At 48.0% G+C, this 13,464-nt stretch overlaps 1 protein-coding gene across 3 annotated transcripts in view; it reads right to left on the reverse strand.

Moving 5' to 3' along the window:
* Positions 1-8,580, reverse strand: part of TOGARAM2 (TOG array regulator of axonemal microtubules 2) — a 63,691-nt gene extending 55,111 nt beyond the window's left edge. The window contains exon 1 of one of the 3 annotated variants that reach the window (XM_070235636.1): positions 8,332-8,580. The gene's annotated coding sequence lies outside the window, so the exon portion shown is untranslated. The remainder of the gene's footprint in view (positions 1-8,331) is intronic. The other 2 variants (XM_070235635.1, XM_070235634.1) reach the window with 2 other exon arrangements.
* Positions 8,581-13,464: the final 4,884 nt, after the last annotated feature.

Below are 13,464 nucleotides of genomic sequence, written 5' to 3' on the forward strand. Positions count from 1 at the left end.
CTCCAAGAGGGGCCAAGGACAAGATCCCCCATGGTGGACACTGGCCCTGAGCCAGAGCCCAAAGGCCCGCTGGGCTCCACAGGGAGGCTGCTCCCCTCCATGGCCCCCCGGGTGGCAAGCTGGCAAGTTGAAGTGAATTCCTGAACTCTTCCCAACAGAGGCTCCATGAAAGAGGCATCTCCTAGTGCTTTGTATGAGGTAGGTATGAAGAAATCCAAGTTTACAGATGGGGAAACTGAGGCCCAGCAATGTCAACACTTGCCCAAGTTCTATAGCCTGTAAGTGAGAGTGAGTCACCAGTGGGAATACCAGACAGGGTGTAGGTGAGGGAGGCCGGCCCCCACGTCCCTTGGCTTGGCCTGGGAGAGGGCGTGTGTGCACCTCCCCCACACGCAAGCCCACCATCACATCACAGCCTAAGAGTCAGAGCTTCTAAGACACAGATCCAACAGTCGCTCTCCAGCTGGACATGCCCCATGGCTCCCAGTGTCCTTGGGGTAAAGGCCACACTTGGCACCATGGCGACAAGCCCCTCCACCGTGGGCCCTGCTCTGTCCTCCTTCAGCCGCGCCTCTTCCCACTCCCCTGGCTCACACCCTGACCCTGCTGGACCATCGAGCATTAAGCATTTCCCAAGGGCCGCCTGTGCCACACTCTGTGCCAAATCCTGGGAATACAGGAGAGACCACAGTCTGCCCTCAGGAGCCGAGTGATGGAGAGAAACCCCAACAGGCAACTCCCATGCATTGCTGCGTTACCTGTAACAAGGGGGGTGCATTTTGCACAGCCCTTGAGAACTAGAGCCCTGAAGCCAGACTGGACTTGCCCCCAGCCACCCTGTGACCCCAGGCAGGAAACTAACTTTCAGAGCAGGCACTGAGCCAGGTCACGTGCTCACCATTACTGCCACGATGTGATGACGAGAGGGAGCCTGGGGACCGTGAGGTGCGGCATCAACCTGAAGCCTGAAGGGTAAGCAGCTGGCCAGGTGACGGCAGGGGTGCAAACTGCTCAAGCTCCTGAAGCCCCAGCCCGGGGCCCTTGTGAGCCGGGCGTCACCCCACAGGAGAGAGCACCAGGTGGGGGCGGGGAGGGCAGGCTGCCATCTGGAAGCTCTCCGGTAACTCATCTGAAGGGATCTCAAAAGACAGGGACTGAAGCTCTTGGCCCCAATAATTCATTGTGATTTCTTTTATTGTTCTAAATAAATATTCACTTTCATATCTAATTCTGTCTTCTTTCTTGAAGAAGACCCCAAATTTTTTGAGCTTCAAGCCCCACAAAGCCTGGACTGACCCTTGATGGAAGGTGTCCAGGACACAGGCAGGCTCTCTGGAGAGGCCTACAGGCAGGCCAGGAGGCTCTGGAGGAATCGCAGGGCCTGAGGGCCTGTGGGGCAGGGGTGGCGGGAGGGAGAACGGCGGAAGGGGTGAGGGAGGAGCGGCCAGATGGCAAGGCCTTCCAAGCCGTCTGAGAGCAGCGTGTGCATGCACAGACCCCAAACAAGTGGTTCTTAGACCTCTGGGTGTCTGCTTAATAGACCCACCTAGACAGCACACCTACCCCCACACACATACACACACATGCACACCCACCCACACATGCTTGTCTGCCTAGGGGATCCTTACCCATCTTTCAAGACACACCTTGTTATGGATTGAATTGTGTCCCCCAAAAACTCATTGGTTGAAGTCTCCGCCCCCAGTACCTCAGAACGTCAGAATGCAACCTTATTTGGAAACAGGGTCATTGCAGATGTAATTAGTTAAGAGGAAGCCCTACTGTAGGAGGATGGGCCCTAATCCACTATGACTGGTGTCCTTATAAAAAGGGGAGATGTGGACACACACACCCACAGAGAACGTCGTGTGAAGACTGTAGTTACGCTGCCACAGCCAAGGAACAACCAGAAGCTGGAGAGAGGCCTCGAACATGCCTCCCTAGCACCTTCAGACGGAGCCTGGCCCTGCCCTTCCGGCCTCCAGACCTGTGAGACAATAAATGTCCGCTGCTCTAAGCTGCCCAGGGTGTGGTACTTTGTTACGACAGCCCCGGGAAACTAGCAAGGAGCTCAAGCGTCACGTCCTCGGCGAGGCCTCCCCCAAGGCCCCAGGTAGAGCTGGTGCTCCCTGTGGGAGTCCAGCGTAGGATACCTCCCATGCCTCTCCAGTCCTCTGTCCGTCCCCTCCACCCCGCTCTGTGCTGATCTGCTGACAGAGGCCCGCCCCTCTGGGCTATGTCAACAGGCCCTCCTGCCTCCAGATCCCTTGGGTTTGACCAATAGAGGAGAGAGGGCATGGTTCTACTCTCCCAGCTTCCTCCACTCAGTCCTGCTGGGCTGGCTGCACACCTCACCTGAAGGTGACGGCTCTACACCTGAAGGTCATGCCTCCAGACAGGCAATCCTCTCCATTTCTGAGACCCTACAACTACTCCCTTCAAGCCTAGGGGTCATCGGGGCCGGCCCAGTGGCGCAGCGGTTAAGTTCGCAGGTTTGGCTTCTTGGAGGCCCGCGGTTCGCCACGGGGTTCGCCAGTTCGGATCTCAGATGCGGACATGGCACCACTTGGCAAAAGCCATGCTGTGGTAGGCGTCCCACATATAAAGTAGAGAAAGATGGGCATGGAGGTTAGCTCAGGGCCAGTTTTCCTCAACAAAAAGAGGAAGATTGGCAGTAGTTAGCTCAGGGCTGATCTTCCTCAAAAAAAAAAAAGCCTAGGGGTGATGGAGGTGCCCAGCATGAGCAGCCAGCTGCTGTGCTACCCCTGTGGTTTCTCACCTGCCCACACCTGTATAGACCCCTGTCATGAAACTTTCCTCTGATCACCCAATGTCAGTGTAACTGTGTTCCCTGTCATCACACTGACTCTCTTAGGTGAGCTTGGGGACTCCGCGTCTGTGGCCCCCACCATTCAGTGAGTTCTCTGGAGACAAGGACCATCAAGTGCTTGTATGTTTCTATACACCCAGCATGGGACACAAGGCCCAGCCCGCCCCAGAAGGCATTGAACAAATACTTGAAATGAATGAATTAAACAGACTAACAGATCGTGCAGAATCACAGGCCGGGATGAGGGCTCTTAAAAGCCCCAAATAAGCAGCCTCCACCACATGCACACAGGACAGCCCTTGTCTACCCAGAAATCAGCTCAGGAAGATCTCAAAGACCAGTATCTGTAACTTTCCATGCTGATGAATTTGATCAGTGAAAGACAATTATGTCTGACACTATTCCCTCATTAAAAATGTCACTGAGGGTCCTCTTGGTCCTTGTTGATTTGTAAAATGAATTAAACTCCTTCTTTTTCCAGCAGCATGAAGGACTAGATATCCTGAACACACTTTCCACTGCAAACTGCCTGGATGTCCTGGTTAAATTATGCAAATAGCCTTCTAAATACACAGCTCGGCTCCGAGTAGGGACCTCACAGATGGATGCAGCTGCCATGCTCTTCCTCACTTCTGGCCTTTGCTTATGCTGTTCCCCGGACCTGGGAAGCCTTTCCCATAACCCTTCTTACCCCTTTATGTACACATATCGCCCTGGCCAAGTCCCACTTCCCTTTGGGGAGCTCTCCAAAGGGGCCCTCCTCTGCTTCTCTAGCCCCTGCATGTCCCCGTCGTAGCTCCACTCAGCACACTGAGCTGTAACTGTACACCTTGGCCCAGCCCCCCAGTCAGCCACACACACACTAGGCTGCGTGCTCCCTGAGGGAAGGGCCCATGTCTTTAGATCCCTAGAACCTAGTGCCAGCAGAGTGCACAGTAGACACTCAGTACATGTGGTGGGAGTGAGTGACACAAACCCCGACAGTGTGGGGGCGAGGGGATGGTTGGTGGCATAGAGCTCCTTTCCCAGCAACGTCCACTGCTTTTCCCAGGAGCAGACATTATCTCCAGGCTACAGACCAGAATCTGGGCACCAGACACTGTATGGCAGAGTGAGCAGGGCAGTGGGGGTGAGGGGATTGGAATTCTGATCCCTTGGCTGGCATTGCCCCATTAAAAACCAGAAGTGTCCTAGCCACAGCTAGAGTTTAGGTGATGTGGAGCATGTGGGGCAAAGCCGTCCTGGTGGGGACCCCAGGGAGGTGAAATGCCCAGGCTGGGCACCCCCCTGCTTCTGCCTCAGGTTCCTGCCTCTCCAGATAAAGTGAGTCCAGACTAACAATGATCAGCATGTGACCAGGCCAAGGGTTCCAGACAAGGAGACAAGGGAGTTGGTCCCAATCCTGACTCTCATCAACTTTACTGTGTGACTTCCAGCAAGTCCCCATCCTCCCTGGGTTTCCAAACTGTCATTTGTGAAACAGGAGGATCAGACACTGGATGACCTCCAGCTCCCTTCACTCTCTGACACCCTGTATTCTGGGTCCCACCCCAGGCTGAGGAGAAGGGCTGGAAGGCTCCCTCCCCTCCACAAGCCACATGCCCCCCACTCAGAGAAACAGAACAATGGAGGCAAGCTGGCACTGAGTCTAGACAGACACTTGGGCTGACTCATCCTTCCAAAATATCACTCATGTTCCTTCTTACCCCAGCCCACCCCTCAGAGCCCAGCCTAGGAGAGCCACAGAGATGCTGACTACATTGCAGGTTGGAGCAGGCCAAGGGCACAGAACAGGCCCCACCCAATGGGCATTTCCTCTGGGCTGGTTTGTTCCCTGGAAGTTCCCAGAAAACTACAAAATAATATATGCAACTTAAGCCACAGAGTTAGAGAGAGGACCATGCCAAATCCTTCAAATTACAGATGAGGGAAACTGAGGCCCAGAAGGTCACAAAGGAAATCAATGGTAGTAACAGGACATAGACCACGGCCTTCTGATTATGCTGCTTCTGGCCCCAGTTGTGCCTCAGGGATTTCTCCCAAAAGGAGCTAACCCCTTTCCCTACATGGGAGTATGCCCTTCCTCCCTTTCCCCCACAAAAGGGAGTGTTGGAGAAGGGAACAGCTTGCTGCCCCACAGCCACAGGAAGGGGCATGAGGCAGGGCATCTGTTTCTTCAACAATAAATGCACAGATGGGCAAAAGGATGGGAGGGAGGGAAGAAGGGAGGGAGGGAAACTAATATATGAATGAATGAATAAATAAATGAAATTAAAGAATGAATGTGAAGAAAGAGAGATGAAGGGTAGAGGGAGGGAAAGAATCAATAGATGAGTGAATAATTCTGGGAGCTAATAGAGAAAAAGGATTTGATATATTTTTATAAGAACATGCAAAGAAATAAGAAAATTCTTAAAATGTTCCCATATTTTCAGTTGTGAAAAATTCATCAATTTCATGATGCACATACATGATGAACTATGATATGTACACATTTCTGCATGTAAGTTGTTACTTTTTTAAAAAGACTCCACCCAGCAGGGTCCTGTGAGGAGTGGAATGAGGCAATGAGGCAAAGCTTGGCAGTGTGAGGCTGTGCCCTGATTTTGCTGGGATGGTGTCAGTGGGGCCCAGTGAGGAACTGAACATCCATCCCCACCCAGATCTGTGGGCTACACCTAAGCAGGGTGACTTCCTGAAAAAAAGAAGGTTAAATAGGATCTAGAGTCTCACAACATAATACCCAAACGTCCAGGACACAACCGAAAATCACTTATCATACCAAGAACAAAGAAAGTCTCAGGTTAAATGAGAAAAGACAATCGATGAGGCAACACCAAGGTGACAGAGCTGTTGGGATTATCTAACAAAGATTTTAAAACAGTCATCATTAAATGCTTTGATGAGCAATTATGAACATGCTTGAAACACATAAAAAAATGGAAAGTCTCAGCAAAGAAATTCAAAATATAAAGAAGAACCAACTGGAAATTTTAGAACCGTAAAAGACAACTGAAATAAACCACTCAATGTGAACAGGACTATGACAGAGGAAAGAATCAGTAAACATGAAGATAAAACAGTAAAAATTATCCAATATGAATAAGAGAGAATAGACTGAAAAGAAAATAACAGAGCTATGGGGCCTCATAGGACAATAAACAAAGATCTAACATTTGTACTATTGGAGTAGAAAGAAGAAAGAGTGCAGAAAACTAAAAAAGTATTCAAAGAAATAATGGCTAAAAGCTTCTGAAAGTTAGTGAAAGACATTAATCTACAGATCGAAGAAGCTGAGCAAATCTCAAATGGAATAAACCCAAAGAAATCCACATCAAGATATATCATAACCAAAATTCAGAAAACTAAAGACAAAGAAAATAATTTTTGAAAGAAAAAAATTGTCAACCCAGAATTTTATACCCAGCAAAATATCATTCAGAAATGCAGAGGAAATCAAGACATCCTTAAAAGAAGGAAACTAAGAGACATTGTCACCATTAGACCTACCCTAAAAGAATAGGTAAGGGTAGTTCTTCAAACAGAAAGGAAACGATAAAAGAAAGAAACTTGAAACATGAAGAAAGAACAAGGAAAAAGTAAAACTATGGGTAAATATAATTATATATATATATATATAAGGCTCTTCTTCTCTTTCCTGGAGAAGGGCAGCCACAGAGGGTGGAACAGTGTCCCACAGGCTTGGAAATCCGCAGGCACAGCTCACACAGTTGGACACCATCAAAGGACAGAGTGAAGGAGCATATATGAAGCATTTTGAGTCAAGCAACCCTCAAGCCCTACTGCTGATGGCAGCTAGTGTGCTTGTAAACGCCCTTTATTGCTGAAGACATTTTGACAGGGTTTTCTATTACTTGAAGCTGACAGCTTCCTAACTGACAAGGCAACTTTTTTACTGAGACTTTCTATCCAGTCAAAGACTCTTGTGCTGAGAAGAATGTAATGACTAAAAGAGAAAGCCTTAACACATCTTCCTCACTAGGGTGATACCCAATTCAAGCCTTGTGAACACAAATCGCATCCCTGGTGTGGACCTGTGTGGTACACACAGGCTAATCAAAGAAACTTCCCCATCATGTGAGAGCTGCTGCTCTAGGAGAAAGGCAAGCAGATGAGGACAACTTGACCCTTCTGGACCACAGCCTGGGGGCAGGTGCTGCTCTGGGCTCGGAAGGGAAATGCTCAGTCTGTTCAGATCTGCTCTCCCTCACTACACTGTGGGAAAGATATCAGCAAACCACAGCCCATCCAGAAGAAAGAGGATGCAATGGGGAGGGGCTCCAGACCACATCATGTAAGCAACAGTGAAGACATAGAGAAAAAGGACTCAGAGGGGAATCTGAGGGCTCCATTGGGCCACTGAAGGGGTAACAGGCCACAATGGACTGGGCGTGGCTGCATGGCTGCCTGTCCTAGAGGCCAGGACACTAATTTGTGGGTGTATAGGAGGATGAACTTCCAACACTCTAACAAATGGCTTCCCCAAGAAGCAGTAAACTCCCCATCCTTAGAGATGTTCGAGGAGAAGCCAGACAGCAACCTTACAGGATGTTTAATAGGGATGCAGGCTCCCTCCCCTCCAGCCTCCTGTTCCCCAGCCCCACTCAGTGATTCTGGAGTTTGGGGAAATGGGAGATACAGTCCCCTGTATTTCAGCTGATCCTATGTTTCATTTCAGCTACACTCTAGAATCATGCTATTGGCCAGACCTGCCTCAGGACCAGTGGGGATCTCCAGCCCAGCCAATGCCCAGTTGTGTTTTTTGGAACAAATGTGAATGTAAAAAAAAAAAAAAAAAAAAAAGAATCTGGTAAAGAAAGTTTGGGAAACATGAACTTAAATAATGTTGAACTAGTTTCTCAACTATACCACGTCTCGGGGTTTAATATGTTCAATGGACTGCGATGCTCCAATAAGGGCTAGGTGTGAAGCAATTTCCAAATCTACATGACCATACATCCATTTGTTCATGAAATACGTCTTAGGACCCGAGTTTTTAGGAGCGCACGTGGCAAAACAGTGCTCTGATCTGCCTCAAAGTTTCCAAGGCAACTAGCTCAGAACTTGAGCCTAATGAATAACAAATTTATAATTCAATCCAAATCATATTTTACTTCTTGGGATCGTCAAGACAAATCAGATCAAGAAAGGTGCCCAGATCAGTCAGGGTGTGTATCTCCCCCTCCACCTGGTACCAAAACATCATACTTCCCCCCAGAAAAGTCATCAGAATCGGAAGAGGAATAAAAATCCTTCAGAGAAAAAAATATCTCAGAGAAGATACAAAAGCAGCCTCAGGGGTGAGAAGAGGGAGGAGTTCATCTTCCCACCATCAGAAAGTCAACAGAGCTCCCCCTCACCGCCAATCTTTGCTCTAGAAACTAGACACTACCTACCACCAAAGGCAAGCTTTTCAGAGCAATTTCAGGCCCCTCTGGAATATGACTGACACCCACTTCCCCAAGCCTCCCACCCATTACCTGAGGAGCCAGGCTTCAGGGGAGTTTGCAAAGCGGACAGTCCTAGTCGCGGTTCTGCAGTCTCCAGGCTGGCTGGTCCCCAGCAGCCTCGAGCAGTCAGCCAGGGCTCCCTGGGAGGGAGAGGCGAGGAAGAGACACACACATCCTCCCGGAGACAAGCCAGGGCCGGCCAGAGGGAGAGCCAGGCCCAACCGTCTCTGGGCACTGGCTCGGCCTGATGTGGATGGAAAGAAAAGACTCTTGTTTCTCACTGTTCCCCTGGGTGACAGTTACCATGGATATAAATCAATTTTTGGAACCTGTCAGTCGCCGGTTGAACATGAAGAGCGAGCTTTCCCCGAGCCGCGGTCATGCGGAGACACACGGGAGACAGACTGAGAGCAGGCTCGGGTCTGCAGACAGAGTGGACACAAGTGGGCACCTGGTTCCGGAGAGCCCACTTGGGTTCCTAACACGGCACACAGCACACACTCTCATCAGGGAGAAGTAACCTAACGTAGAGAAGTATCCTTCATATTAACCCAGCACTCTACAAGACACGTCCCAGGAATACCCCAAGAAAACATCCAAACAGGAGCCCCTGAGGGAGGGCCTGCTAATGGCTCATTTGATAATCAGAGCTACCACTTACTTGCCAGTCGAAATGCTTTATAGATATTAGCTCATTTACCCTCAAAACAACCTTTGGGGGTAGATACTCTTATTATTCCCACTTTACAGATGAGGAAACTGAGGCTGAGAGAGGTCACTCAGCTCACAGTTGTAGGGCCAGGATCAAAGCCCAGCTTGTCTAGTTCCACAGCAGTTTTTCCGTGCCGTCAGGACCTCTGGAATCCAGATACAGCTCTGTGCCTGAAAATCATTAAATGTCCCTGGATCCCATTTTCTCATCTCTAAAACAGGAATAAAAATATTTCCCCTGCTTATGTCCCAGGATTGTTATAAGAATCATGTCAAAGGTATCCAAATTTAGGGAAGAGAAAAAGAAAGGAGGGGCCAGCCCCGTGGCCGAGTTGTTAAGTTCGCATGCTCCACTGCGACGGTCCAGGGTTCGGATCCTGGGTGCGGACATGGCACCGCTCGTCAGGCCACGTTGAGGCGGCGTCCCACATGCCACAACTAGAGGGACCTGCAACTAAGATATACAACTGTGTACCGGGGGGATTTGGGGAGAAAAAGCAGAAAAAAAAAAAAGGAAATTAATATTCGTCAATCACCTGCTGGGCCAAGCAGTTACACTGTTACTTACAATAGCTTATCTTTAATTCTGCCAGAAAAATAAGAACCCTAAGGGGAAAGCCTTGTGTCAAGGACCTCATAGTCAGGAAGCCCAAGAGTCTGGATTCCAACAAAGGTCTCTCTGATTCCCAAACTTTGGGTTTTTACATTTTTTGTGTTTGTATGTTTTTGTACACCAACATGTCACGGGTACACAAAGAACCCCATTAGCAACCCAAGTCCCCTTGGCACTCTGATGTTCTGGAATACACATTTGCCCATCAGCGTAGGCATGCTCTGTCTCACTGGCCACAGAAAGGCTGCAGCTTCCAACTTCTGCACTCGGGCAAGGTGCCCGCCCCAGCCCAAGATGCCCTGCCTCCGAGTCCTCTGTATCACCTGCTGCTCTGTCCCACATCCTGCCAGCTGGTTACAGACCCAATAGCCTCATCTTTCAGTGGGGCTAACACCAGCACTGAAGATAGCCATGGAAAGTCGCGAGCCCCGGAGGTGGGCTGCAGTGCAAACCTTGTGAAGCTGCTGACGCCCAGCTAGAATCCTCCTGGAGCCTCTCTGTGCACAGCGGACCCCGACGCTTCATCATAAAAGCACAGAGGGACCTTTGTCCTTCTTGCCATAAATAGCGATGGCACATTCTTCTGGTGAGATCAAAGAGCAAATATCCTGTGTTCCTCTCATGCTGATCTTCCTGGAGCTCACAGGGCTGCCTGGAGATGGCCTCATCCATCCTAGAAGCAGGGTGAGCCTGCTTGGGGACCCTCTGAAATACTGGCTGTGACCATGGCAGAAGCCATGGCTCTCTAAGGACCCTGTGGGTAACACGGGGGAGCTGTCCCCAGAAGCACATCCAGCATGCACAGTTTTCTTAGGGTGTGTGTGGGTTGGGGAAGGAGGACAAAAGTATAAAGGACTAAGATGGCCTGGTCTCCACCAAATAGACACACGGAGGCAAAGAGCAGACTCAGAGAGGAGGCGAAAGGAGGGGAAGGGACAGGAGCGAGACCGAGAGAGGGAGAGAATATCTTATAACAGCAGAGCACATCTCCAAGCGTAGAAGCCAAGGTGGTCACATGTAGAATTTGCAGTGTTATGAAAAAAAAAGAACCAACCAATTTAACTGTTGAAAAGAGTGGCCCTAACTGAAAATAGATGAAGATAGAGGGAATAAATGTACTTAGGTTGGAACAAGTCATTTTGTACTTGATGCTCTGCAGGCTCCGTGGTCTTAAGCTAGTTTCATAACATCTGAGGTTTTTTACTGAACAGCCATGTCGTGCTGCTCACTGGACACAACATACACTTTATTTTGTCTCATCTTCATAGCCACCCGCTGCGTTGCTCTTGTCTTCACTCTGTGGATGAGGAAATTGACACTCAAAGAAGGTAAGCGGCTTGCCAAAGGTCACAGAGGCAGTGCTAGCATCTGGGCCCTCATCCTGGAAGTCCAAAGCTCCTGCCATACTCAATTTCTTCACAGGAAAAAGCACGCAGGGCCAGCAACGGCTGCCTCTGATAGGGCCACTGTAGGGCCTTTCATGATAAGAGCTACAAAGCTTTAATTTGTACATTTTTCTTTTTTAGCAGAGTGGCCTATCTGGTTTTTTTCCCTCTCAACTTTAAAACATGCAAATTAATAAACAGTCCAGCCTTGGATAAATTTCTTGAAACCTGACAATCCATAAATCCATCTGTCTTTCCCACTCAAACAATGTCCTTGATGAGAAGCCTCCTGGGGGCCTAAAAATGCAAGGTCAAACCTGCTGCTTTTCTTCTCTTTCCTTTTTTCCTTTTTTTTTTTGGTTAAATAAAACTCTTCCTTTTGCAAATGCTTGCATTTGCAGAGCTGCAGACTTCACGGACTTCTTTTACACATGAAACTTCTCAAGTCTAGAGCCTTTTAAACGTCTCTGAAGCGCAGCAGGCTCTCCCATGAAGCTCACAAGCTGTCATGTGGATGAGAAGTGGGTGCCACTTCCCCACGTTCTTGGGGAGTAGGCAGTCGTTATAAACCATCGCCGTGGCATGGATGGTATGGTCTTATTTTTGTATTTATAGATACACATGCACAGAGAAAAGTCTGAAAGGATATACGCTAAAACATCATTTCTGCTTACTTCACAATGGGGGCATTAGAGATGATTTTTACTTCAATTAGTATTTCAAGGTTTTCTACTATGAACATAGATTATTTATATGCCTTTTAAAATTACTATAATAAAGACTACGTAGCCACATAAAAAAGCTCAATAACCAAAAGTTAAATGAGACTTTTCCTTCTGACATGATGGAATAACATGTACTGGATTTACCCTCCCTCAAGAAACACTTAGAAAACCAGACAAAATATATGAAACAATTATTTTCAGATGTGGACGACAGGCAGCACCGTGATTCCTGAGAGAAGGGCCACCGACGCAGTGAGCGCTTCAGCAGTCCTGCCTTCCTGCTCACAGGCACATTCCAGGCCGCGGGCAGGGAAGGGGAACCCCCATCCAGCTGTGTTGAGGAGAAAGAGATCGCGGTTCAGAGAACATGAGGAAGCTGGAAGCTGCAGGACAGAGTTCCGGCGAAGAGACAGATACATAGAAAAATGGCTCGAAGAATCCTGCCTAGGAATCCCCTCAAGTCTTTACTGAATACCAAGATGCTCATGTGCAGAATGAAATTCCAGGAGGCCAGACAAAGAGCTACCAAGAGACAGTGAGCTGAACAGTTCCCAGAGCTTACAGGGCAGTTAAGTTCCAACCAGCCGGAAAGCAGAGTCCTTGCTGATAACTCAGCGCACTCACTGGGAAACTCAGTGGGGCCATGCATCTTGTGACAAATATGGCAAACCCTAAAGCCATCACTAAAGAAACAAGACAAGGAAGTAGGGCAAATAAGCCAATAGCGAAGATAAAGTGGAATTTTAAAAATATCCAACCAAAAGTCACAAGAAAAGAAGGAAGAAAGAAGAGATAGACAAATAGAAAACAAATAGTAAAAAGGTACTCTTCATCCCAATCATGCTGACAATATATTAAGTGTAAATAGTTAAACATTCAAATTACAAGGAAGAGAGAGCCTGGGTAAATGCAAGACCCAATTACATGCTGCTTACAAGAAAAACACTTTAAAATTAAAAACACAGATAGGTTAAAAGTAAAAGGATGGAAAAAGATATATTATGCAAACAATAAGTATATGAAAACTGGAATGGCTAATTTAATATCAGACAAAGTAGACAGTAGGACAAGAGATGTTACCAGTTATAAAGAGAGACATCTCACGGGCTGGCCCGGTGGTATACTGGTTAAGTTTTCACGCTTCACTTCAGCCACCCAGGGTTCACAGGTTCAAATCCCAGGTGTGGACCTAGCACGGCTCATCAAGCCATACTGTAGGGGCGTCCCACATAGAGGAAGATGAGCACAGACGTTAGCTCAGCAACAATCTTCCTCAAGCAAAAAGAGGAAGACTGGCAACAGACGTTAGTGCAGGGTCAATCTTCCTCACAGAAAAAAAAGAGAGAGACATATCACAATGACAAAGAGGTCAATTCATCAAGAAGATGTAATAGTCTTAAACGTGTACACACTCAATAACAAAGCTTAATATACATGCAGCAAAAACTGGCAGTACTGAAGGAAAAACTGACAAATCCATGTTTATAGTTGAATACTTCAAAAGACTTATTTTGATAATTGATAAGTAGACACAAAAAGTAGGAAACCTGACTAACACTATCAAACAATTTGACCTAATTGATACTTATAGAATGCTCCACCCAAAATAGCAGGTACACATTCTTTTCAAGTGCATAAGAAACATTTACCAAGATAGGTATATACTGGGCCATAAAACAAGTCTCAATAAATCAAAAGAATTAAGTGACATAGAGGATGTTCACCCACT

This window comes from Equus caballus, chromosome 15 (assembly GCF_041296265.1).
Source record: "Equus caballus isolate H_3958 breed thoroughbred chromosome 15, TB-T2T, whole genome shotgun sequence".
Lineage (NCBI taxonomy): Eukaryota > Metazoa > Chordata > Mammalia > Perissodactyla > Equidae > Equus > Equus caballus.